At 49.7% G+C, this 26,088-nt stretch overlaps 1 protein-coding gene and 1 long non-coding RNA gene across 2 annotated transcripts in view; one reads left to right on the top strand and one right to left on the bottom strand.

The window, feature by feature from the left end:
- Nucleotides 1–23,442, bottom strand: part of LOC123392469 — a 28,349-nt gene extending 4,907 nt beyond the window's left edge. The window contains exons 1-2 of the long non-coding RNA XR_006607186.1: nucleotides 23,340–23,442; nucleotides 22,326–22,441 (exon numbers count right to left, since the gene is read on the bottom strand). This is a non-coding gene — a long non-coding RNA (uncharacterized LOC123392469). The remainder of the gene's footprint in view (nucleotides 1–22,325; nucleotides 22,442–23,339) is intronic.
- The window catches only part of GABBR2 (gamma-aminobutyric acid type B receptor subunit 2), a 339,969-nt gene that overhangs the window by 291,587 nt on the left and 22,294 nt on the right, over nucleotides 1–26,088 (top strand). The window lies entirely within an intron of this gene.

Here is a 26,088-nt window from a genome sequence, read left to right as displayed (position 1 = left end):
TATGGGTCTATTTCTGGACTCTCTATTCTATTCCATTCAACTATTTGTCTGTTCTTTTGCCAATACCACATTGTTCCGATTACTATAGGTTTATAGTAAGTCTGGAAGTCAAATCGCTTTCCAACTTTATTCTTCTTCAATATTGTATTGGCTATTCTGGGTCTTTTGCCTCTCCACATAAACTTTAGAATCAGATTGTTAATATCCACAAAGTGCCTTGCTGGGATTTTGTTTGGGATTGTGTTGAATCTGTAGACCAATTTGAACAGGATGGATTCTTAACAATATTGAATCTTCCTATCCATGAATATGGAACATCTCCTCGTTTGTTTAGGTATTCTCTGATTTCTTTTATCAGAGTTTTATAGATTTCCTCTCATAGATCTTATACATATTTTGCTAGATTTATACCTAAGCATTCTATTTTGCTTTTAGTAAAAATGCAAATGGTGTTGTATCTTTCATTTCAAATTCCAGTTGCTCATATCTGGCATATCGGAAAGCAGATGACTTTTGTATACTAACCTATATCCTACAGCCTTGCTGTATAATTGTTTATTAGCTCCAGGAGGAGATGATTTGTTGACTCTTTGGAACTTTCTACCTAAACAATCATGTCAACTGCAAGCAAACCATTCTGTTTCTTCCTTCCCATCTGCATACTTTTTATTTCTTTTTTGTCTAATATTTGTATTAGCTAGGGCTCCAAGTACAGCGTTGAATAGGAACGGTGAGGAGACGTTCCAACCTTATTCCTAGAGGGAAAGCACCTAGTTTCTCACTATATTAATGATGTTGGTATATATTTTTTTTCTTAAAGAGAGTGTACGTGTGTATGTGTATGTGTGTGCGAGAGAGATACTTTGAAATAGTTCTGCTGGCCAAAGCCAAGAGTGCCTTTGGGGAGGTGACAGGAAAGACAAATGAAGATGTGGTCAGAGCCTGATCGTTAGGGACATTATGTGCTAAACAGAGGAGTTTAAACTTCAAAATTAAAGACATTCAATCAGGGAAGTGACATGATCAGGTTTGCCCTGGCTGCAGGGTGAGAACAGATGGAGGGGCGAGGCTGGAGGCCCAGAGATGGCTCAGAGATGGTTTTTGCTATAATCCAGGCAGGAGCTGATGGTGACCTAACGCAAGGCAGTTGCAGTGGGTACAGGGAGAAGTGGGTGGCTTTGAGAGAGATTAAGGAAGCAGATATGACAAGCCTTGATGATTGATTGACTCTAAAGGGTGGGACAGGGAACCAGCAGGGGCAATGCCCGGATCTCTGGGTGGTGGATGGCAGACCTGTTCACTGAGGCAAGGTGCAGAGTAAGGAGCAGGTTCGGGAGGGAATGCGAGGGTCTCACTTCTGGGCAGAGGGGCTCAAAAGACGCAACACGGAGTCATGGGGCATAAAGGAGTAGTTTGTCCAGTAGACTGAGATGGGGGTGGAGGGCAATTAACACATCGAGGATGGGAGCCGTGGGAGTGAAGGTAGTCACCCAGGGAGTGGGTGCAGTAAGAAGTGAAGACGTCCTGACTAGAGCCTGAGCACCCACAAAGCCCTGATGGGACAGAAGCCTGGGGAGGGAATTTCGAGGTAGTGGTCAGGAAGGAAGGAAGGAGCCAAGGGAGAGAGCTGCCTATGCACAGGGGGCATTTGAAGGAGGGAGAGCTCCCTGAGACAAATGCTGCAGACCAAGGTGAGGAATGACAGGTCCCTCCTCCCCGACTTGGCCCCAGGCTTAGTGCTCCCACATTGCATCTCAGCCCTCCCTTCCTCTGCCTTACAGCATCTGATGGGAAGATTGGCCGTTTCTGCATTTCAGATAGAGCAGGTGTGGGTAAATCTGCCAAGTATGCGAAAAGGGGTTTTTAAACTATGATGTGTATTCTCAAGGAAAAGGGGAAAGACTTGTTTTTGAATACTACTTTACTAGTGGTGATGGTGAGGAGGTGTAATATACATGGGTCTGGAGTTCAGGGAGATGTGTAAGCCTGTGGACGTGGTCAACATATAAATGGCATCGAAAACCTGGATGAGAGCACGGAGACAGTGCTGGGATAGAGGGTGGGGCATATAGATGGAAAAGAGAAGGGGACCAAGGACAGACCCTCAATTGCTCCAGGGTTTGGACATCAGGAAGGTAGGAGAGAAACAGCAAAGGACCTAGAAGGAGAAGCCACCAAGATAGGAAGAAAACCAGATGAATCTGGTGTCTAAGACACCAAGTGAAGATATTGTTTCAAGAGGAAGTTTTGATCAAGTATGTCAAAGGCTGCTTTTAGATCAAGTAAGATGAAAACCAAGAATTGACCCTATGTGTATTCATACACACCCATAGGGGATTTTTTTCTTTTAAGGAAAATAATTTGAGATAATTTACCCTTAAAGTAAAAGCAGGATATACTAAGGGTGTGAAAATAGTCTTTACATCTAGTGGAAAGGTTGTTCGTTTTTTCCCAAAACCTGCCTTCTACACCAGGCCACCTCTTACCCTTCTGCTTGACCGCTCTGAAATGATTTTGAAGGGAAGAGAAAATGGCGGACAGCACTAGAGGTCGCTGAGCATTGAACACCCCACAGAGCCTCAGGGCAGCCACTGGGGCAGCATCCTGAGAGCACCTGCCCTCCCTAAAGACATCCCCCACCTGCTCCCAGGCAGGTTGCAACAAGAAACAGAATCACATGCAGTCCAGTCACCCATGGGAGCCATGTGTGTGGCGTTTATTTATGGATATGGTGAAAGGCTATCTCCACAGGCTGCAAGCAGCCTCCTTCAAGAATTCCCAGCACCTGGGTTCTGTGGCTTTCTGGCCTTTTGGGCAGTAATCAAGGTAAGGGCAGTCTGGAACAGAGGGTATTTCAAACTTCCCTCCACGTTCCTTGCTTTTACCATCCTTTTTGCGGAAGCAAACCAGGGCTTTCAAAGTCATAGACTACACTTGGCTTTGAAACTGGTGGCTTATTCCAGTATGTTTCTATGGCAACGGATATTGGAAGAGGCAAATACATAGAGTTTTAAATAATTTTAACTCTTATCTTCTACCTCCCTCCACAGTTGCTCTGCAAAAAAAAAAAAAAAAAAAAAAAAATCCAATCACAGAGCACATACTTTCTGAAAACATCTGGTATCCTTATAAAGCTTGTCCAAGTTCCATCTCACTCTATTCATTTTTAAATAAAGAGATACCAGAATGGCCAGGGTGAGGGTAGTGCTAAGAATCGGGGTCCACTCTGCTCTGTGGGCTGCTCACAGGTGGCCTGGTGGTCCAGAGCTTCAATGCACAAGGTCACCTTCCAAGTGCTGTGTCATCAGTGTCAGCCCTGGACAGTGGGACAGGATTTTATCATCCCTAGTCATCCATGGGGTCCTGGATGGCTGGGCTGGGACCCTGGCCAAATGCGGACCAACTCCAGGCAGGGGAGTGGGACACCCCACAAGGACCTCTGGCAGAGTCTGCTAACGGAGGCCTACCCCAGTTGGCCTGACTACTCCCCGGAGACAGCTAGAGCCTCTGAGCTTCTGGCAAAGTCATTCTCCCAGTTCAAGTCCTCCCATCAGCTAGAGGATGAAGCCCACACTCCTTAGCGGGCCAGGAGGTTCTGACTGCACTTGCCTCCCTGTCTGTGACCCCCTCCTCACTCCTTGAGCTCAGCTACCCTGAAGGATCGGCCTTCCTCCACTCCCTCACGCTCTCTCTTCCCCAACACCTTTGTACGTGCTGTCCTCTCTACCCAGAGCATGCTCCTAACCGCCCCAAAATGCCATCTTCATGCAAAAGTTTCCGATTTGACCTTCAAGAAGCAGCTCAAAAGCATCCTCTCCAGGACCCTTTGGAACACGTGGACCGCCTTGAGTGTGTCTGCCTAGGCCCCTTCCTCTCTTTGCCCTCTCATTCCAGTCACAACACTGGTAACTGACTGTGCACCTTGGCCCCCCAGGTCTGTGACCTCCTCGGAGGGCAAGGCCATCTGTGTGTCCCCAGCACCCACTCACTGGCAGGGCCTGGCTCAGAGTAAGTACTCGGTAAATATTTATTGAATAAATTGTTTCCTCCACCTGGAACTCTCTCCCCATGCCTCCGGATGTCCAAATTCAACCCATCTGTCTGGGCCCATTAAGCCGGCTTCTCCAAGAAATGTCTTCGCCGAGTTGCAATTTAATTTAATACTACACCCTCACCTTTTATCCTGGGCCCACTTATGGGGCTAAAGCTGCCAATTGAAGAATGATTCAGCATCTTTTCTAAAGAACTGTTGTTCCGCTTGTAACTTAGTGCCCCTGAGTTGAAGATCCACAGCCTAGATCCTCATGGAATATACCGCCAGGAAATGGGCTGTGCTCTCCCCGTGAACTTGTATCTACTTCCTTCCTTCGATCAGGCAGTTTGAAAGTGAATAAGCGGCTCCGTTTTCTTTTTAACCTTGGCTGCCAGAAAGTAGGAGCCAGATTCAACATTCCGGCAGCAATAACCATCTTATCTCGGGTTCCTGGAGGATTATCTCGCTTTCTGATCGTGTGTCTTTAACTGTCCTGTTGTGTTTGGGCTTTTATTGTGTGCTGCCTCAGGCCCTTTGGGAGAGCAGGCAAGGTGTAAATTCCATATTAAGTTATTAAAATGAGAATGCCGGGCAAGATTTAATTGGAATAATATGCGAGAGAGACATTTAAGGATGTCCACAGATACTCGCCTTCTGGCGTGGGTCCCAGCTCGGCCCCGGCTGCAGTCAGCATTGTGGGCCCCATGTGTGGACAGACGGGCTCTGCCGGCCGTCGCCACATTTCTGGAACATCTTGTATCTAAGAAGGCATCTTAGATATGTGAGAGATTAGTTTCTTTCCTCTTCCTTGTTGGCTTCCCTTTTGCCTTCAGGAAGCACAGCCCTGAGGCTAGAAATTCTCTGGTCCTTCCTGGACCAGGTGCTGCTCTGGGGGGGGGGAGGGGGGAATCTGTTTACTAGAAATTCTCAAGTACCTGGAGCAGAAGGGCTAGAAAATTCTCTGGGATACTGTTGTCTTCTGACCACTGCGTGTCTTGGTAAAACCATTCCAGGTCTTGAACAAAAGGAGCCTTTAGATTTTGATGATTTTTTTTTCCCCAACCCCACACATCCGTGTTGGCAGAAACGTCGGCTGGGGTGCCCACAGAGACCTTCCCTCTTTTCAGGGGGGAAAATTCCAAACAGCTTACTCTTCGTAAACTATGTGTCATTGGGGTGTTCCCTCAGCATTTATAGGATAGGGGTAGGGGGCACTGTCTGCCGTGCTCAGCCTCTCTTAAGGACTCCATAGCCAGGTGGGCAAGATTAGCTCCACACAGAGAGACACGCGCCGGGGGAGTTGTCGTCGACGGCATCTTCTCTCTGACACAGGCCCCCAGATTCTCGGTTTGAAGTTTAAGTGACAGTGCTGAGAGACTGGGCTTCCTTTTCTAAAGTAGGAGCCAGGATTGAATTTGGATTTAATGTGCCTCAGAGGATGAAAAAGCAAGAGAGAACCTGTATCAGGGTGTGCGAGGTTTTGCTGTGGTAGGAGAAAAAAGAACAGAAAACTCTGGACTGGAAATAGTAAGCGCTTGTCCATCAAGGACTAACTCCAGCTTCTCCCATAGTGTCCAAACCCAGGACGCAGCTGTTGGGGCCGTTTGTGTGGCAAAGGGAAAGCGTACACGGTAAAGCGTGCCCTTACATTGAAAGCTCCCACTCGCACAGCATCGCATGTTATTTCCACGCATGTTTTAGTGGGAAGAACATGTTAACAGCGAATGCCTGAGTTCAGTGGGGCAGGGCAAAGCAGTCCCGCTATGTGCCCATGGGAGGGAGGACCAGGTGCTGATGTACAGGGTTCTCTATAGATAGTACAGTGACGGTAGCACATTCTATATGCATGAGTCTAGCACATTCCATCCAACTTCCTATCGCTGTCACAAATACTGCCCCGTCCTAGAATGTGAGCTCTTTCAGGACGTGGTGGGAGGAAACGTCTTTTATTCACTGCCAGACCCCCAGCACCTGGAAAAGCACCCGGCACATAGTACCCAATAAATAATAGTAATTAAATAATTGAATGAACTCAGCCTTAGAGCAACCACATTAGGACGTCAGTGGGATATTCTCTGAAAGGTATTGTACTAATCCTGCAGACTCTAGGACCAAACCCTTTCCTAACCCATCACTCTGTCCACCTCCACTGCTACCACCAAATTCCAAAGCACCATCATGCTCAGTATCTGGCCTCCCAGAAGAGGGCGCTATGAGGCAAAGCCGCCCAAGAGATGGGATTACGTGAAGAACCCTTAGGGTGGATAGGGTGGAAGGCATGGAAGTTGTTTATTTTTCTTATCCCGAGTTTCTAAGCAGGCTCCCTGCTCCCACTCATTGTTACTTGCAAGCCATTCTCCACACCGCAGAGAGAATCATTTTTGGTGGTTTGTTCTGAGATGTAATTCAGATGCCATAAAATTCGGTTTTAAAATGTATTCCACAGGGAATTTTCATACATTCAGAAGACTGGGCGGACATCCCCACTATCTAATTCCAGAACTATTTCATCATCCCCAGAATAAACGCCTCTCCTTCGGCCCATCACCCCAGAGTTCCCATTCCCTCCAGCCCCTGGCAACCAGGAATCTGCTTTAAATTTCATGGATTTGCCTGGTCTGGACACGTCCAATCAGTGGGATGGTACAACATGCATCCTTTGGGGTCTGGCTCCTCTCACTTGGCATAAAGTTGTTTAGGTTTCTCCATGTTGTAACGCGGATCCACGCTCGCTCCTTTTATGACTGAATAATATTCCCTTTTATGGATATACCACATTTACTTGTCCATTCATCAGTTAACGATATTTTAGTTATTCCCACATTTTGGCTATTAAAAATATTGCTGAGCATTCATATACATGTTTTTATTTTTTAAATTTTATTTATTTATTTGAGAAAGAGAGAGAGAGCATGAGAGGGGAGAAGGTCAGAGGGAGAAGCAGACGCCCTACGGAGCTGGGAGCCCGATGTGGGACTTGATGCCAGGACTCCAGGATCATGACCTGAGCCGAAGGCAGTTGCTTAACCAACTGAGCCACCCAGGTGCCTCCATATACAGATTTTTGCGTAAACATGTGCTTTCAGTTCTCTTGGATACACACATACACACACACATACACAGAAGAATTGCTGGGTCATATAAAGTTCTGCTTAACATTTTTAGGAACAGAGTGGCTGCACCATTTTACATTCTCAGCAGTGTATGAGGGTTTCATTTTCTCCACATTATTGCCAAAAATTGTATTCATCTGCCCTTTGAGTATAACTATCCTGTTGGGTATGAAGGGATATTTCATTGGGGTTTTGAAGAGAATTATTATCAAATAACTAATCAGGTGCATGTTGGCCATTTGCATGTCTCCTTTGGAGATTATAACTCTTCAAGTCCTTTGCCCACTTTTGATGATTTGTCTTCTCGTTGTTGATTTGTAGGAGTTCTTTATGTATTCTGGATATTACTAGATCCTTATCAGGTATATGATTTGGGAATATTTTCTCCCATTCTGTGGGCTGTCATTTCACTTTCTCAGTGCTGTCCTGTAACATGCAAAACATTTTAAAATTTTGATGACATTCAGTTTATTTATTTCTTCTTTGGTTGTTTGTACTTTAGATACTGTAACTCAGAAACCATTGCCTGATCTGGAGTCATGAAGATTTATTACATTCACTTTTTTTCTAAGAGTTTTATAGCATTTGTTTTACATTTAGGCATTCTATCAAGGTGTTGTTGTTGTTGTTGTTTTTCATTCTATGTTTTGAGTTAACTTTTTATACTGTGTGAGGTAACAGTACAAATTTTTTCTTTTGCATGAAGATACCTAGTTGTCCAAAGACAATTTGTTGAAAAGAATATTCTTTCCGCCATTGAATAGTCTTCTAACCCCTATACAAAATCTATTCACCATGGATTATGGGTTATTTATGGGTTCTCAGTTTTATTCCATCCATCTACATGTCTGCCCTTACGCCAACACCACACTGTCTTGATTATTGTCACTTATGGTAAGCTTTGAAATTGGGAAGCGTAAGTCCTGCGACTTCATTATTCTCTTTCAAGACTGTTTTGGCTATTCAGGGTCCCTTTATTCCATTAGAATTATAGGATCAGTTTTTGTTTGCAAAAGAGACCACGAAGATTTTCATAAGAGTTGCATTGAATTTATAGATAGATTTGGGAAGTATTGACACATTAGCTAATTAACTAGCCACACATGGCCCCCAACATTCTGTCTCACCTCATTCTGCTTTTCCAGCACATTATTTATCCCTCACTCTCTCCTCTGTTTTTATTTTCCTCCACTAGAATGTGAGCTCCATGAAATCAGGTCCTTGCCTGTCTTGCTCAGGGCTCTACCCAAAAGCCTAGCATAGGGCCTGGCAGGTACATAGTAGATGCTTAATAAATGTTGGTTGAATGGAAACATGAATGATGAGGAAAGGAATGCATGAATGCATGAATGAATGAATGAATGAATGAATGGGCTTGCCCCCCTGACATGCCTCTTTTCAGCTTTGCAACCTCTTGACCAGGTCATGTGGTTGCTCAGCTCCTGGCTTAAATTATTGGGTAAATAATTGATACTGACAAGAAAAATAAGTACGATTTTAAAGGTGGGGGAGGAAGATCTTTCAATCGTCTTAAAGATAGGCTACATTTGTGGTTCTCCATCCTAGCTGCATCGCCCAGAAAAGATCTTTTTTAAAAATACTAGTGCTCAGGGCACACTCCCCAGAAAATCAGAATCGCCAAAGGTGCTGGGATTTTTTTAAGTTGTCCCAGGTTTTATTGTGTGGCCAGGTTTGAAACCTTCCGGACTAGCCCCTCACCAGTCTCTAGAAAGGGTCCAGGATGGCCCTGTGAATGCCAGAGTTAGATATAGCTTCAGGACAATATAGTTAAGGCTAAAAAGGAAAGAGAAGAAAAAGCTGAATCCAGAAGACCTAAAGTCCAGCTGGTCCCCTCCCAAGCCCCACTGTGCCCCCCCAGCCACAGGATGCAACGTTGACAAAGGACAGGCAGACTCAGAGAGAGCGCCACCTGGGAAGGCACACATCTGTGAACCCCACAGCTGAATGAGCTTCTCCAGTCTCATGATGTTCTGAAAATCCTTCATCATTATGCAAATAATTCTTTCCCCCGTAGAAGAGAGAGAGCAAGGAAAAGGAAGAAGGAAAAGCTGCGAGATTTCTATTTCTGCCATATTTTTCATTGCAGTTGAGAGGCAGGTGAGCCAAGTTCCAGACCAAAACTTTAGGCAGGTTTAAAAAAAAAAAAAAAATGTGCCTTGCAGTCACAGGGAGCCACCAACCACAGAAACCAACAGGAAGGCAAGGGCCAAGGGGACCACAGTGTCTGGGCAGCTTGGCACTCACAGCAGCTCTGAAATGGACCCATCGGCCACTTGGTGGGTGTTTGTTATTTTTGGCCTTTGGTGGACCTGAAGTTTCTCTCTAAAGCAACAGTGGGTTAAACTTCATGTGCTGAGTCATTTTGACCTTGACACAGGCTGGAACATTTCCCGTGACACCAGGATGCTCAGTGCAGTTCAGAGGACACTGACACAGACGGTGAGCCCCTCCCAAGAGCTCGGGAGAAGCAACATAATCTTAGCTCCTGCCCCATTCTCAGCATGCAGCCCACATACTGTCCTGCCCTTCTGTGGACAGGGGCCCCGACCCCAGGTCTGTCCCACTTGGGCACAGGCACTCACAGTTGGCAAACACAATACAATAATGACAACAGGGCCTCACCTCTCCATGGCATGGCACAGCTTACAACACAGCTGGACATCCCCATTTTAGAGATGAGGAAACCAAGGCTGGAGAGGTGAACTGAGCAGCCCCAGATGACATTGCCACATACTGGACCTGTCCATAGCCAGGGCCATGTGGTGTCAGGGGGCATGGGATCTCTTCTGCTAATATGGGCCTGTTGTTTTCTGGATCTTCCTGCCTCTCCCACCACCACCACCCCCCCCCCCCACCGCCGCCGCCAGCATCAATCCTGTGTTTTATTTTAAAGGAATATTTTTTTCATTGATGGTTTGAAATTATTAGCATCCATTGTGCATGGTGTTCTCTTATAAATGTTTAAATCTCTCTTACATCTGTGAATTGTTTCATGAGTGTGGAGCACTTGTGAGCAGATGTTCAAACCCAGCAAACTGAGATCTGAGAGCATTGTCTCCCAGTCCGCCTTCGTGCAGGATTCCAACTAAGCTGTGTTGTCTTGGTAATCACAAGAGTAAAAACAGTAACACCAGCAGCTCGTGGCGAGTGCAGACTACGTGCTAGGCACTGTTTCCGATGCTTTACTTTGCCAGCCCATTTAATCCTCACACCAAGCCCAGGCAGCTCTCACCATTATATTCCAATGAAAAAATTGAGGCACAGAGGGGTTAAGCAATTAGCCCAGCATCACACAGCAGGTAAGTATATAGCGTATGGCCCATAATGGTTAAACAGATGGACTCTGGAATTAGGCTTAGCTTCAAAACCCAGCTAAGCCCCATAGGTGTGAGGTTAGGGAAGTGCACTGGGTGAAATTGTGACCCCACAAAGATATATCAACATCCTCACTCCCAGAATCTATGAATAGTAACCTTATTTAGAAAAAGGGTCTTTGCAGATGTAATTAAAGATCTTAAGATACAGTCAGCCAGGATTACCTAGGTTGTCCCTAAATCTAGTGGCAAGTGTCATTATAAGAAATAAAAGAGGACAGACACAGACAGAGGGGAGAAGGTCAGGGGGAGGGGGAAGCAAAGATGGCACAATGTGGTCACGAGCCAGGGAACTGCAGCCACCAGAAGCTAGAAGCTGCACGGGATTCTCCCCCAGAGCCTTCAGAGGGGGTGAGCCCTGCCAACACCTTGTTTGCAGACTTCTGGCTTCCAGAACAGTGCAAGAGTAAATCTCTATTGTTTTAAGACACCCAGTTTATGGAAATGTATTACAGCAACCCTGGGACACATACATATCGCAAGTGACAACTTCCGAGGGCCAGTTTCTTCATCCATGGTGTGAGTCTCAATATTAATAGGTCTGACTGCCTAGGGCTTTGGGGAGGACTAGAAGGCCTTACCCTGTGCCCAGCATATCAAGAGTACTCAGTGAAGGTTAGCGACTGCACAGAGCAATACTGATGACCTGGCCCTTGGCCACCCTGCCCGGAGCCCTCTAAGAACCAGTCCCACATCTTGCCATTTTCCCGCGTCTGACTCCTTGTCACTGGGCCTCCAGAGCCCAGACCAGCACGTTCCTGGTTCAGGAACCTCAGAGGAATTAACTCTGACTCCCCAACCCAGACTGCAGGGCTCCCCCCTCCCCAGAGCCATTCATCCCCTGAGCTGCCGGAGTGAGACAATGAACATCCACACGTGGCGTTTGAATATTTCACCCAAGAAGTCATTTTCTTACATGAGTCAGACACAGAGGCTCAGAGAATTAAATCAGGAAGGTAACTCTGGGCCAGAGTGATTTCTGCCAACGGGTGTGGAGGATCTTCCTGTGTCCACTTGGCACTTTCTTTCTTATCTGTGTCTTACAGCAGACAGGAAGCCGGCTGACGAGAGATTGCATGTTCATACCAATTATTAAAAATATATGGCAGCCTTCTGGAAATGCATTCACATGCCAAAGAGATAGAATGCATGCACAAACCAGGCTCCTGCACTGTGGGTTTGGGGGAATGATGAGGTAGCCATGGATGCTACAAGCCAAGGTTCTGATCCATATTCTGCCATCTCCTAGCTGTGTGACCTTGGGTGAGAGATTCACCCTCTCTGATCCCCAGTGCCTACTAGGAAAACTTCATGCCTCCTTTATAGGTTTACCAGGAGCATTGACTGGTGTAACATGTTCAAGGGCCTAACACGGACCCTGACCCCTGAAAGGAATTTGGTCATTGTGACTTTTGTTCTCACTCCTGACTCTGCACTTCCTGACCCCATAAGGAAATGAACACAGCTCCCCTGATGGCCTCCCAGAGAGGTCCTGAGGAGCAGTGCTGCATGGTAGCTTAATACCTTCCAGCGCACTTCTCTCAAAGTGCACTTGCTTACTCCTTACTGTCCCCCTGAGCAGAGAGAGACCTGCTCCCATTTTGCAGGTGAACACCCGGAGATCCACAGTCGGGCGACAGGCTCTGGACCGCACAGGCAGCAGGTGGGGCTCAGGAGCATGAAGCCAGGCCTGCTGCTCCCCAAATCCAAGCTCTCCCTCCATGCTCCATGCTGTTCTCACATGAGACCACAGACGGGCAACTTGACTTCAGAAGTAGCAGAGCTCCACCCCAGGGTAAGGCCTGTCTCCAGCATTGATCTGTCCTTGGGCATCCTAATGGCTCTCTCGTCCTCACTTCCCCCTTCTAGGCATGATCCAGTTGAGTCAGTCTCATCTGGCCCACTGTGTGGTCATCTGTGAACTTCGGCACATGTTCAAAACGCACCCTTGCATGCATATTCCCCCCTGCCCCGGGCCTTCTCAGACACCCCCCACCCCGTGCCCACCCATATGCTCTCACTCCCGCATCAGGGAGGCTCCCAGCACAGCCTGCCCTGCATTGCAAGAAGCCCTTGTGAAAGTCAGCGGGGCCAGGAGGTGGAGATGGGAGCCATTCATTCCTTTGCCACAATCTCATTTACTGGGCCCCACTGTGTGCCAGATGTCGGGGCCATGACAAGGGGGGAGGCACAGCCTCTGCTCTCAGGACTGGCCCAGCCCCTGTCCCCCAGAGGGACAGAAATGTTCAGGGACAGCATCAGGGAGAGCAGGCAAAGATAGATGGGAATGCTGGAACAGCTCAGCCCCCAGCCCTCCAGGATCACAAAGGACAGGGCTCATCATCCTGCCTTGAGACCTACTGCCCCCCTTAAAGGAGAGAGAAGACATTTCCCCCTGCGTCTTGAAAGAGCAAGTGGGACTTGGATGGTTAAAGAAAATGGGAGCTGTGTGAAACGGTCTGGTCTTAATTTTCTCAAAAAATTAAACAGTTACCATGTGACCCAGCAAATCCACCCCTAGGTATATACTCAAGAGAGATGAAAATGTGTGCACTAATGATACCAAAAAAAAAAAGGGAAACAACTCAAACATCCATCAACTGAAGAATGGATACACAAAATGTGGTCTACCCAGGCAACAGAGTATTATTCGGCCATAAAGAGGAGTGAAGTTCAAATACACATGAGAACATGGATGAACCTCAAAAGCATTATGATCAGTGAGAGAAGCCAGATGCTACGAGGCCACATCCTCTATGATTCTGTTCCTATAAAGTGTCCAGAAGAGGCTAATCCACAGAGACAGGAAGTAGATTACGGGCTGGGAGAGGGCCATAGGGAGTATGTGCTTATGGGGTTTCTTTTTGGAGTGATGAATAGAAAATCAGATAGTAGTAATTGTTGACCAACATTGTAAATATACTAAAAACCACTGTTTATACACTTGAAAACGGTTAATTCGTTATGTGGATTTTATCTCAATTTTTTCAAAAGACAGGTAAAGGGAGACAGGCACCCTCCGGGTGAAAAGCCTTCCAAAGCGAGGGTAGGAAGAGTGGGAAGTGCTTTTGGGGAACAGCAAGTTTCTGACCTAACTGGAGCATAATGTATTGTACTTTTTCTATTATTGTTTCATGGCTTTAGAAGACTCGGTGATTGTCGGCCCTAATCCCTGCAGTGGCCATTAGGATATTTTCAGTTGCAAGAACTTAAGTCAGAGTGCACAGTAGAGACCACCTAGGCATCTTGGAAAGGTCCAGTGGTAATGTGGACTTCAGGCTCAGTTTGATCAGGGATCCATTCCATTTTTCTGTGATTCTTCTGTCCTTGCCTTCTTCCATGTATGAAATACATCATCACACTAGCTTCCCACACGTCATGAAGATGTGAAAAGAAAGATGCATTTCATCTAGAAAGAGCTTAAAATTTTTGGACAAAATAGAATTTTAGCTGAGATTTAAATAATGAGCAAAACCTCAAAGAGTAGATATTCAAAGCAATGGCATTCCTGGTAGATGAAAATCCTTGAGCAGGAAAGTGTAGGCTATATCTGGCAAAGAGTTCAAGAATCAGTTGCATCTGTTTGCTTTTTAGTTGAAAGTAGGTACAGGGCTGGAGGGAGCTTGGACTTTAACCCAAGAGGCAGTTGGAAGGGATTAAAAGAATTTTATCTGTGAACCAGCATGATGAGCTCTTTATCCAAGTTCATGCTCGTTGTGAGATTATATGATGGCATTATTATGACTTTTCTTAGGTGTGATCATATTGTGATTGTGTATGACAAGGTACGCACTTATGCTGAAGTATCATGTTCTGAAATTTACTTTCAGTGGTCTGGGGGTGGAAATGAATGTGTGTGTGTGTGTGTGTGTGTGTGTGTGTGTGTGTGTGTGTGTGTGTGTGTAGAGAGAGAGAGAGAGAAAGAAAGAAAGCAAGAGAGAAAGCTGTCATCTGGGAGTTTTGAGCGGGTAGATTGCGGTGGGGAGGGACTGGTGGATGGTTGTGTAACAGTCGTTAACACCTGGCCCTGATGAGTCCTTCCCTGGGGCCAGGCACTGCTCTAAGGGTTTCCCCATCAGTCCATTTAAACCTCAGTGCCATGTGTTAGGCACTATGTTTGCGCCCATTTCACAGATGGCAACAATGAGTCTGAATCACTGCTGCAAGCTCCCATCCTTTGTGAGTGGCAGAGTTGGGATGAGCACTTAGGCAGTCAGCCCCCAGGGCTGGCATCTTTAACCACCTGATATCAGTCTCCCGTCCTAGACTGATGCACTTCCTCATATTCTCAGTGACTGGCTAGCGATGGATGATGGATCTGTTTATTTTGCCAGACAGAGGGTCAACAGCAAATTTTGGCCCCAGCCTCATTGGTGTTTTTGCGGTAAATCAAGACCTATTTATTACTCATAAAATATTTTGGGGTCCGTGGTAAAAAAAGAAGTTCAGAACTTAATTTCACTTCTCTGCTACAGTGCTCATTCTTTTTTAATAATGGTCTCTTATCAGCCTCCTGGCAGCTTTTGCATTTCCTGCGCATGTTAATTTCTTTATTATTAACGTTGGTATCTGTGGTTCGGCCCAGCATATCTTGGCACTTTTTGTTTCCAACGGGCACCCATTTTGCCTTGTTCATTGGCATATGCGGGCCCAGTTCCTGTTTCTAAAAGGGATCCTTTGAGCCTCGGTAAACACGTGGCTTTCAATTAGTCTTGCGATCCTCATTCCCATTCTCATCCCAGCCACGTCACCCATAGAGCGTTCTTCACATTCCCCCAGATACAGGCTGTCTTGTGTCAAGCTTCTGGCATTGTTCCTCAGTCATTGTCTTCTCTCCAGGTCCTAGCCCAGAGAACCCCACAATGTAGCATATGACAAACAGTAAGACGTCCAGAGGTTGAACCCTGGGGTGGGCAGAGACAGGGGTTTGTGTGATGAGCTTGAAGGTGATCCGGGACCAAATCCAGGAAGGACCTGAGTGTTCAGCTGATAACTTAAGACTTTATCCTAAAAGCCAACATCCTCCCAAAGTATATAACAGAGAATGCTAATCCCATTAGGTGTTCCCAAAATAAAAGGGAATGGGGGATTTCATGGTCCAGTCATTTAAGAAATCTCAGAAATTATACATCGGCCTCTTGGAAATGTACAATGGGTTTTAGCATGTTAAAGGCTCTGAAAAGCCCTCCGGTTAAAAAAAAAATTGTTTAATTATGGGGCTCCTGGGGGCTTAGTCAGTTAAGTGTCCGACTCTTGATTTCAGCTCAGTTCATGATCTCAGGGTTGTGGGATGGGGCCCTGTGTCGGGCTTCAAGTTCAGTGTGGAGTCTGCTTAAGATTCTCTCCCTCTTTCTCTCCCCTTTTGCCCATCCCCCTGCATACATGCTGTCTCTCTCTCTCTCTAATAAATACATAAATAATCTTAATTAGGGGCGCCTGGGAGGCTCAGTGGGTTAAAGCCTCTGCCTTCGGCTCAGGTCATGATCTCAGGGTCCGGGGATCAAGCCCCACATCAGACTCTCTGCCCAGAGGGGAGCCTGCTTCCTCCTCTCTCTCTGCCTGCCTCTCTGCCTGCTTGTGATCTGTCTGTCAAATAATAAATAAAATCTTAAAAAAATAATCTTAATTAAAATTTTTAAACATTTTAATATTTAATAATAAAAAAATTAGTTGAATTTCCAAAACTTCTTGGGCCATGGAAACCTTTTCTCAGGGAGCAGATTTACACTTACATATTCTGCAGAATATAATTTAGGAAGCACTGCTGGTGGGGACAAGGAGTCTTTGTGGGTTTCGAGCAGGAGGGAGCGTGCTCAGACTCAATTTTAGAAAGGTGGTGCCGTGGCGGAGACTGGAGGCTGGAGGGAAGGAGACCCCTGTGCAGTTCAAGCCAGACGAAATAAGGATCTAAAGCAAAGGTTTCAAATGTTTCGGTCTTTTCTTTCTCCTTTATTTCGAGCTGCATTGTTGTCTTAAAATTGGAAAATCGGTGTTGCTATAATAAATCATAGCACCAGGATTTTACTCAGGCATAAAATCTGAATGAGAAAAGCAATCTGTGCAATCTTGCATCTTCAAAGGAAGCATTTAGCCCAACAGGGTGTTGGAACACAATAGCCATCTGCTTCTGCAAATCACCGGAGTTCATCAAGGCTTTCCAATCAAGGAGACCCAGATTCGTGTCGTAGGTCCACATCTTCGTGGCTCTGTGACTGGGGGCAAGGGCCCGCAATGCTCCACGTCTCCGGTTTTCCCACACAGTAGAGAGGAGGAATAATAACCCTTTCCTCACTGGGCAGCTTCAAGAACTGCATGTGATGACACGTGCAAAGTCCCTAGCACGGTGCCTGACGTGTGACAGCAGAAACACAGATGTCATCGCCCTTCTCTGTTAACGGGGACAGCTGAGCTGGGCAGCGCTAATGAAGAAGCCCTCAATCCCATGAGCTAAACGCGTCAGGAGTCTGTTTCTCCCTCATTCAGAGTCCACCTGTGCGTCCGCGCCGTCTCCAGGGTAACCATCTTCCCAGAGGCAGCTCAGCAATCAGGGCCCCACCACCGGGCGGCAGGGCGGGTGCTCGTGGGTCCTGCAACAAGGGTCCTAGGCGCCAGCCCACAAGGGGCAGATGTCACTTGTTATGCTTCGCACTGGCCACAGTGGGCCAGGTGACCCCCACCTACTGACCAATGGGCGAGAGCCACAAACTGCCGGCAGCTGGGGTGTTGGGAGAGCCCCTCTGGTCAGCCCAGGCCACCTCTCTGGGCCTGTTTCCTCCTCTGTGGCCCCGAGCTCACACTTCTTGCCCTGCCCTGTGTGGGAGCATTACAGGGGCACATGACCCTCCTGTTAAGTATGCAGAAAATGCTATGTTAACAAAAGGGGCGATGGTGGGCTTGCTTTTCGCTGTGCCAAAGCCATGTTGCTTTCTTTGGTTCACAGGAAAAGTGGACACCTTCTACCCTCCTTAGCGCTAGGCTGCTCTCAGTCCCTGTCTCTAATTGCTCACTCCCTCCTCTCATTTGGGGCTTTAAAATTGCTTTTCAGTTAGATCGTGAAGGTCAGCTAGCTGTAGCCTTCGGTGGCTGAGTTCTGGAGCTGCACAGTAGGGCCACGCATCCTGCGTGGAAAGAGCCCCGGAGTGTTGTGAGGGATGACAGGGGGGGGTCCGTGGTGCATTTCTCCCTGACGGCAGAGAGAACTCTCGGGGGTTCTGCATCACGGGAGCTGTGGTTTCTTAGATCCCTAAGGAACACCGGACGGATGTGTGTGTGTGTGTGCGCGTGTGTGCGTATGTGGCTGTTTCAAGCACCGATATTCCCTTAAATAAGATAATGACACTGTGGACTGCCAAGCCCCACAGTGTGCTTCAGTTGCCGAATAACCAAAGCAGGCTCAGGGGACAGCCTCGGGTGACTAGGACTCTGGCTGTGAGGAGGGGACAACACTCTTGCACTACTCAGATCCCCTGGGAAACTCGTGTTCTCATAAGGGACTCAGACCCTATGCAGACAGTGACAAGATGAAGGGTGGCCAGGACAGGAAGAGGGCCCAAACCTGTGCCGTGTAGAAGAGGTTGCCATCAAGCCAGCAAAGAGAGGTCTCAGGCAGCCACCGCGGCTGGAGCCAAGGAAAGAGCCACGACCCGCAGGTCCCCAAAGGCAGAAGCCAGGACCAGCACGTGGGGAGGGAGGTTCTGAGGATGCAGATCTCAGTCTAGGACAGGCAAGAATATTCACGTTTTAAAGTGACCTATCTCAGAGTGAACTGGGCTGCCTTCGGAGGTAGGGTCTCATGATCAGAGGTGTGCAAAGAAAGGCTGGAGGAAACCTTGGCAGAGATTACACAGGAAGACAAGGAAGGGAATGAAAATGTTTGGGTCTCTTCGAGATTAAAAGGTGTGTGAGTCCACAAACTAGAACAAGGTGATCTCAGAAGACTTTATACGTGTATCTATTAAGAGGAGAGAGAGCATGCACTGGCAAGGCAGAAGGAAAGGGCTAGAAAAGCGAGCCAGCTGCGGGGTGAAGAAGGGGGTATGCCCACTCGCCAGAGACCCTGAGCACCGCCAGCGGTGGCAGCACCACCAAATATGACATCCTATTTTGGAACAATCTTTGCAGCATTGCACTTTGGGGGCTCCCAACCCGCCTGCCTCCCTGAATGACAACAGGAAAATGAAAAGAATGTACTGTTCTCACTTGCATTACCCTGCGGCGTGTGTGTGTCTCCGGGCTTCGTAGTCTTTTGTCTTCTGTGCTCTTGTGCTGCGCTCAGAGCAACCTGCAAAGCAGGTGACTCTGGCACTTCTCAGAGGAGAACCTGGGGCTCCAAAGAGGCACGTGACGGAGCTGGGGCAAGAACCCGCATCAGGAGGCAAGGCCAGGGGCTGTCCGTCATCCCAGGGCGCTGTGATGCCGCTCTCCTGCCTCTAAGCCAAGGGCAAACAGGGAAGTCTGAGATACAGTGGCAACAGGGGAGGGAGCCCTTGAGGCTCCCCCAGGCGGCCTCCGTCCTTGCTCCTTGATGAGCTGGGACTCCCAGCACTAGGCAGGGTTCCAGGGAGAAGCTCGAACACCAGAAAGGGCCCTGGGCTAGGAGTCAGGATGCAAGTGTGTGCCCTGGGGTGAGGTGCAGCCTGTTTCTGGGCTCGGTGTTCTCCATGCAAAATGGGAATGAAGCTGATGGCCCTACTAAATTTTTAGGGGTTGTTAGGCAGATCAAATGACATTGAAAACCATAAAATTGAGCGTGCGTGCGTGCATAGCAGTGGTGGAATCCTGTGTCCCTGATCCCACAGGCTCATGCTTGCTCCCACCGAGAGCAGCCTCAAACCCTAGTACTGCCCCCTCCTCCCCGTTCATGCCAGGCTGGGCATGAACTTGGCAGCGGGCAGTGGCCGTGAACTATGAGCCGGGCCATGCAACAGACCCCCGAGAGAGGGTGATGAGACACACAGCACCTGCAGAGCCAGGCCAGGGCAGAGCAGGGCCGGCTTGGGGGCCTTGAGGTCTGGGCTGAGCAGGAGGGGTGCCAGAGCCCCCAGGGACTGGGGCTGGGCAGCTTAAACACGGCCCTCTGGGAGCTTTACTCAGTTTTGGAGTCACAGACCTCTCCCCCGGCCAGGGACAATTACCCCCACAAAGAGGCCCTTTGACTGAAGGGTGCTGGCCGAGCGGCAGATGAGAGCGGATGGGTACTTCTGCAGGAAGGCCCAGGCCAGACCAGAAAGTGCAGGAGAAAGGGCTGCCTTTGGCCAACTCAGGACCAGGAGGAAGTCTAGCATAGGGCAGGGCCCCAGAGTGATGACAGAGGCAGCTCCTGGCGGGAGGCACCTGGCCACCCGTGTGCCCTGAGGCCAAGGACAGCACCATCTTGGGACACTTGAAACGCGTTGCTGACACTCCACTGACCAGGGCACACTTTGGGGTAGTTCTGGATTTGCTTTTTTAATTTAAAAAAAATTTTTTTTATTTATTTGACAGAAAGAGACACAGCGAGAGAGGGAACACAGCAGGGGGAACACAGAAAAAAAAGCCTGATGCAGGGCTTGATCCCAGGACCCTGGAATCATGACCTGAGCTGAAGACAGATGCTTAAACCACTGAGCCACCCAGGCGCCCTTGGGTTTGTGCTTTAAAACAAAGGTTTGGGAAGTTGGGCAGACCAGGGTGCAAGTCACAGCTGGAGGGGGAGGAATAGTCGAACACAGTCTGTCCAGCATGAGGCGATGGTCCTCCCTGAAGAGAGGCAGGAAGCACGGGTCGGAGGAGGGGCAGATGCAGGACGAGAGCCCCTAGGAAGATTCCAGAGATGGGCCAGTGGGTGCTGTTCACGTGGTGGTGGAAAAAGGGCAGCCCAGGAGGGGACATTATGGGGCCTGGCCACAGAGGGTTGAGGCTGGTGATGGGAGTCAAGGCTCCTCACTGAGGGTCACGAGGCTGGAGTCAGGGTCAGGGCATCTTCCCTGTGGTTTGAGAAGCTGTTGAAGGTCTCTGGGTTGGGAGCCTGGGTGGGATCAGAAAGGAAGGGACGCCCAGGGCTCTGGTTTCCCTGGGGCAGACAGTGGAGCAGTTCTCTGAGCCAGCCCGCCCGGGGAAGGGCAGCTTTAAGGGACGGAGTGATGAGTTTGGAGGCCCAGGAACGTGGAGGAAGGGATGCCCTCTGAAGGAGGAAGAGGAGTGTGCAGAGGAAGTGGAGAGTTTCCCAGAGAAGAAGGGCAAAGCCGGGAGAGGTCAGGGCCCGGAGGTGAAGGGAGACAGCCTGTCCACACTGGCCTCTGGGAGCAGAGGACTAAACAGGGCCCCCGCCTTTGGCCACTAGGTGGGTCACTGAGACCATACGGAACATGGCAGTGGCCTGGGGATTGTGGCGGCAGGTAAAGAATGCAGATGGCATTCCAGGCTGCTTTTTCAGAAAGCTCGGCTGAAGGGCAAGAGAAAGGATCAACCAGCTCGAGAAACAGAAAGCACCCACCACGGAGGAGTTTGAGACCGGCTGGGGCTGGAGTGGGGGCAGGGGTAACTGCCTAGGAGAGGAGGTGACGGACGGAGCACAGCATGCAGGGGTTTCCTTCCCTCCATCATTTCCCAGGCAAGGCCGGGGACTTCCCTCACGAAGCTCTGGGTTTTGCTTTCCAGCATCTCAGAATCTTACTGATCCTGTGCGCTCTGAAGGTCACAGGTCGCCCTTCTCTCCAGCCCCTCTGATCTCCTGCTGCTCTTTTCCTCCATTGCCCATCCTCCGCCCACCAGGTCAGGGCCCCCAGATCCCTGCCGGGACCCAGTCTTGGGGTCCACCAGCCTCCCTCTGCTGCGGAAGCCCAGCAGTCGCTCTTTCCCACACACCCTGGGAAAAGCCATCCTCTGGATTTCTGCCCCGCGCACTGGGACGTGAGGGGTCCCAGCATCCCGGCCCTGCCGAGATTGTCCAAGCCAGACCCCAGGCAGCCAAGCCTGCGTCCTGTCTGGGGACGCCACCATGGAATCACCTACTGTTGGTGCTTGAGGGGACGGCGGAGGCCGAGGAGCTGGCTCGCCCCATGTTGGCCAGCAGGCTTGCAGCTTCGACAAAACTTGGGCAACTCTGTGACTAGGTAACCCGTCTTTCTACATATCCCAGCGTCAGCTGGGGCCTCACGGGCCTTGACACCAACTGGCAGAGCAGCACAGACAGGGTGGGTGGCAGACGGGCCCAGCTCAGGCAGGCAAGCCCTGCACGACCTGGTGTCTCATTCAGGGGAAGCCGGAAATCTGGGATGTTCCTGTGAATCACCTGAGTTTTAAATCCTGACTGTGAAGAGAAAAAATCCTAAGCCCTGTGTAGCTCAAGTAAAACACACACATGGCCCGCACTCTGCCCAAAGGCCAGGAGCTTCTCTCTGCTCTAGAATGGCGGGAAGACTCCGCACCCCGGCGCCTGGCCATGCCCTGCAGACTCTCTCTCGAGGTATGCTGCTGGGTCATCCTTCCAGCAGGGGAGCCATGGGTTTGGGCACCCATCAGGCTTGGGGGAAAGTGCGTGGCATCAGCACCCTCGTGCCGGTTGGGCGCAGCAGACAGGAAGTTGACACTGTGCGTAGCGAGCCAGGTGAAAGCCCCCCACCCTCCACGACCGAGCACTTCTTCCTGCTCCAGGCTTACCCTGAGGCCTCCGACACAGGCCCGAGGAAAATCGGGGCACCCTTGAAGCCCCGTCTCTCCTAGGAGGGGAACAGAGCCAGGCTACAAGAAAGGACAGAGGTTATGATGCCCCCAGCTGCTCTGCAGGAAAGAGGGCTGGCTTACCTTTGCCTTTGACTTGCTATGTCACCGTGAGCAAGTCTCTTATCCTCTCCGGGTCTCAGTTTCCTCACCCGTAACATGGGTATAAATAAAATTCCTGGCTCCTTTACCAGACTGCCCTGAGGTCAAAATCAAAAAGAGATTCTCATATGAATACATAACAGGCTGCAAAGGGCTAGAAATTACTGTACTTGTCCTCCCTTAACTTCCCCAAGACGATCCTCACCCCAGCTGTAGTACTTATAAACCATGGGATTTCCCATTAATTCCAAGATCAAACTCAGAATGCCTCTCTGAACAGGGCCAGGCAGGGGTCTTACTGACCCACAGGGTGCCTGGTGCTGACCAGGGCTCCTGGCCCTCCTCAGCCAGGTCCCAGCCACCCGCCTCCCCTGGCCACCTCATCTCTCCTCCACAAAGCAGGACTCCATGGGGATGTGGCCCGCTGAGTAGCTCTGGAGCCGTGTTTCTCACTCTGGACTCTGTTCCAGGTACACCCGAGCTAGGCTGAGAAGCACCAACAGATTGGATGCATCCAGAAGTTCCAGGGGGCTGATGCAGCAATGCCAAGTACCCGCAAATAGTAAATCCCCATAAATGTTGGCCGTGCCAGCCCGAGGCGTGGTCCAGAGCACAGGGCCAGGATACCTCTACCTGGGTCTCCACTAAGTCACCCACTTGCTATGAGTCCTCTACTAGGCCTTAGTTTCTCCATCTGTGAAAAGAGGACTTGTAGTGCATGATCCCTTTTGTGTTTGGAAATAGAGACCAGGGGAGGGAGATTTGGGCCATCACAGCGACCAGAGGACACTCCTGGCATTTAGGGCCCACAGTCCAGGGGCTCGGAGTGCCCTGCACAGAACAAGACTGTCCCTCACAACAAAGAATTGTGCCCCCTCCAAAGAAAAAAATGCAGAAGCAACCTGGTGGGGGAATCTCACAGGTCCCTTCCAGATCCAGGATTTGGCAGAAATTCACCCAAATTCATAACTAAACATTCTAAGAAGAAATTCTTACCTTGAAATGCCAGCTTCCAGCTCTGCTGCCTCGTAGACGTGAGACTGCTGCTGTTGAGATAAGCAGCCCAGCCCCGGAGGGATCCAGAAGGTTCCTCCTGGCCCCAGTGCTTGGTGACTCTGCCGTTGGAGATAATGACGAGGGTTTACACAGAAGGAGCGGGCTTTCCAGCCTCTAAAGCCTACTAAACCCACTGCTTACTTCCTGTGATCGTCTTCCAGCCCTGGGAGGTTGCAAATGAACACGCCATGGCTCAGAAAGGCTTAGAGATGTGTTCAAAGTCACACAGCTGGCAGGTGAGGGACCTGGGGTCTGAATCCAGTGCCCTTTCCTCTCCCTGCCCATACTTCCTTGATGGGTCTCCCACACCATCTCCCCCAGAAAGTGTCGACTCACCTGCCTTTCCAGGAAAAGAGAGGCATCTTGGGACTCTGAAATGCAGCCCAGAAAGTCCAGACATCCTCCCCTGCCCTCACCACACACACTCAAGCTCCCACTGATACACGCACATATACTGACCTCCAGTAGAAAAACCTACCAATTTCATCATAGATTTCAAAAATCAACTTTGAAATTAAAAATAAGAATAAAGAAGCACCGGGAATGGCCCAGGGAGAAAGTTCTGAGAGTCAGCTTTTGGGAGCTGGTCAGAAGGTGGAAGAGGTCCCCTCCTCCCAAGAAGCCGTGGCCAGGTGGGGCTGGGAACCCGAGCCACTCACAGCAGTGGAGCAGGAGAGGTCCGAGGGACCATGAGTCCCATGATCACAGGTGCGGCTCCCCACCCTCCCTGCCCACCCCTGAGACGTGGCCAGCCCTAAGTGCCCTGGCCAGCCCCACACAGGACACATGGAAACACGTACTCCTGGGGTCTGACCTGGGGTTAGGACATAGGGGCAAGCTTTCAAGTCTGCTCTTGTGCTGGGCTGTCACTCTGCCACCGGTGTATGAGCAACAAGAGAATCTGCATTTTTAAGCAAAGAAGAATCCTTTAAGGCCTTGCTGCCCAAATGGCATTCCCGGGACCAGCAGCATCGGGGTCATCTGGGAGCTGCTTGGAAATGCAGCATCATGGGCCCCACCCAGACCTACCGGCCCTCTGTGCATTTTAACAAGCTCCCTGGGGGCTTGTGTGTACAGTATCTGGTGACAAGCAGGGCCGGCCCCTCACTGAACTGATGACATGCCAGCCATACTGGCTCCCTTTGGGTTCCTAAAACATGCCAAGGCCCCTCCTATGTGCTGTTCCCTGTCTCGGGAATGCTGTTCCCTGAGGTTCTCACATGGCTGCTCTTCCTCAGCCTTCGGGCCTCAGACTGAATGTTCCCACTTCAGGAAAGCCTTCCCAGACCCCCTGATCTGAAGCCGATACCCCTCCAGGCCCTTCTCAGAGTGGCCTCAGCAGCAGGGATCGCTGTTCTGTTCACAGCAGTGCTGTGTGGTCTGCCCTTGCTAGAATGCCGGCTCCAGGAAGGCAAGCACCCGGTCAGCCTGACACATCTGGGCCCAGCATGGAGCACAGTGCCAGGCACACAGCACGCTGAGCGAGTGGAGGACAAACAGTCATGGAACACAGAATGACTGTCGCCATCCCTCCATTATTCTGGTTCACATTAACTACGCCCTAAGTAACCCTTGGTCGGACTCATTTTGCAGGTGGGAAACTGAGATCTAGAAAAGTTTGGGGCATGCCCGTAGTCATCCTGCAAGTCTATGGTAGAGCAAGATCAAGGCCTTTGACCTTTCAGGACCCAGCACCTGAGCCCACGCCCGGATGCCCTGCCTGTCCATGTGTGCGGGGGCCGCTGACCTACATTGTGGAGTAATTATATTATGCAGAGGGACTCTCGGGCCAGCTGCTCTCCTTCGGCTGCACAGATGGGGGAGGCTTTCCCGGGCAGCTTCTGCACGCCTCCCACAGAGCGGCGGTGCGGCCAGGAGTCTGGTGCGAGCGTTCCCTGCCTGCGGGCAGAACGGACAGGCGTGGTCTCTCTGCCGGGCACTGTGCCCTGTCAGGCACGAATAGCATCTTAACAGTTTGCGTTCGATTTGTGGCCCTAAAACTCGGTGTTCACAGAGCTCTGGTGGCTTCCAATGGGGCCTCTGTTGGAACATTTCACGACGAAATCATTCCTCCCCCAAGTTGCCCCCCCCAGCACAGGGTTCAAGGTTTATGCCCACTGTCCCTTTGGAATGGGATGCAGTGCTCGCGAGAGGTAGGGCAGGCTGGGACAAGCACCTGGAGAAGGAGTAAAGACCACTGGTGTGGGAGGCAGACAGACCTGGCTTTGAACCCAGCTCCAACACTGACTAGCTGGAGATTTCTCTCATCTTTCTGTGCCTCCATTTTCTCATCTGTAAAATGGGTACAACACGTTGTTGGATTCTTACCAGGCTTCGACAAGACACCGTAGGTAGAGCTGGCAGCTTCGCACCTGGTGTCCTGGTGTGTTGTTGTCATCCGTGACAAGCAGCACTCGGTGTTCCTAGGGCAGTTGTTACCAGCTTAGTTTGACTCAGTCCCCCTCTAAGGCTCTCTGTCATGGAATTGTCCTGATCTTACCAGAATGCAAGAGGCCTGAGGACTGGACTGTGTCCATTCTCATGGCTGCTGTATTCCCCCATGCCCAGGACAGTACCTAGCAAATGGTAGCTCTTCTAGTTACATTGGAGTGAAGGAATGACTACTTAGGTAATTGCCCAGGTGAGCAACAAGTAAGGAAGAGAAATAAAGAAAAAAAGGCAATTTGAA

Source organism: Mustela putorius, unplaced genomic scaffold (assembly GCF_011764305.1).
Source record: "Mustela putorius furo isolate JIRA1106 unplaced genomic scaffold, ASM1176430v1.1 tig00000580_pilon_pilon_pilon, whole genome shotgun sequence".
Classification (NCBI taxonomy): domain Eukaryota; kingdom Metazoa; phylum Chordata; class Mammalia; order Carnivora; family Mustelidae; genus Mustela; species Mustela putorius.
Note: the sequence above shows the minus strand (reverse complement) of the source record. Positions and strands in the feature narration are given on the sequence as shown.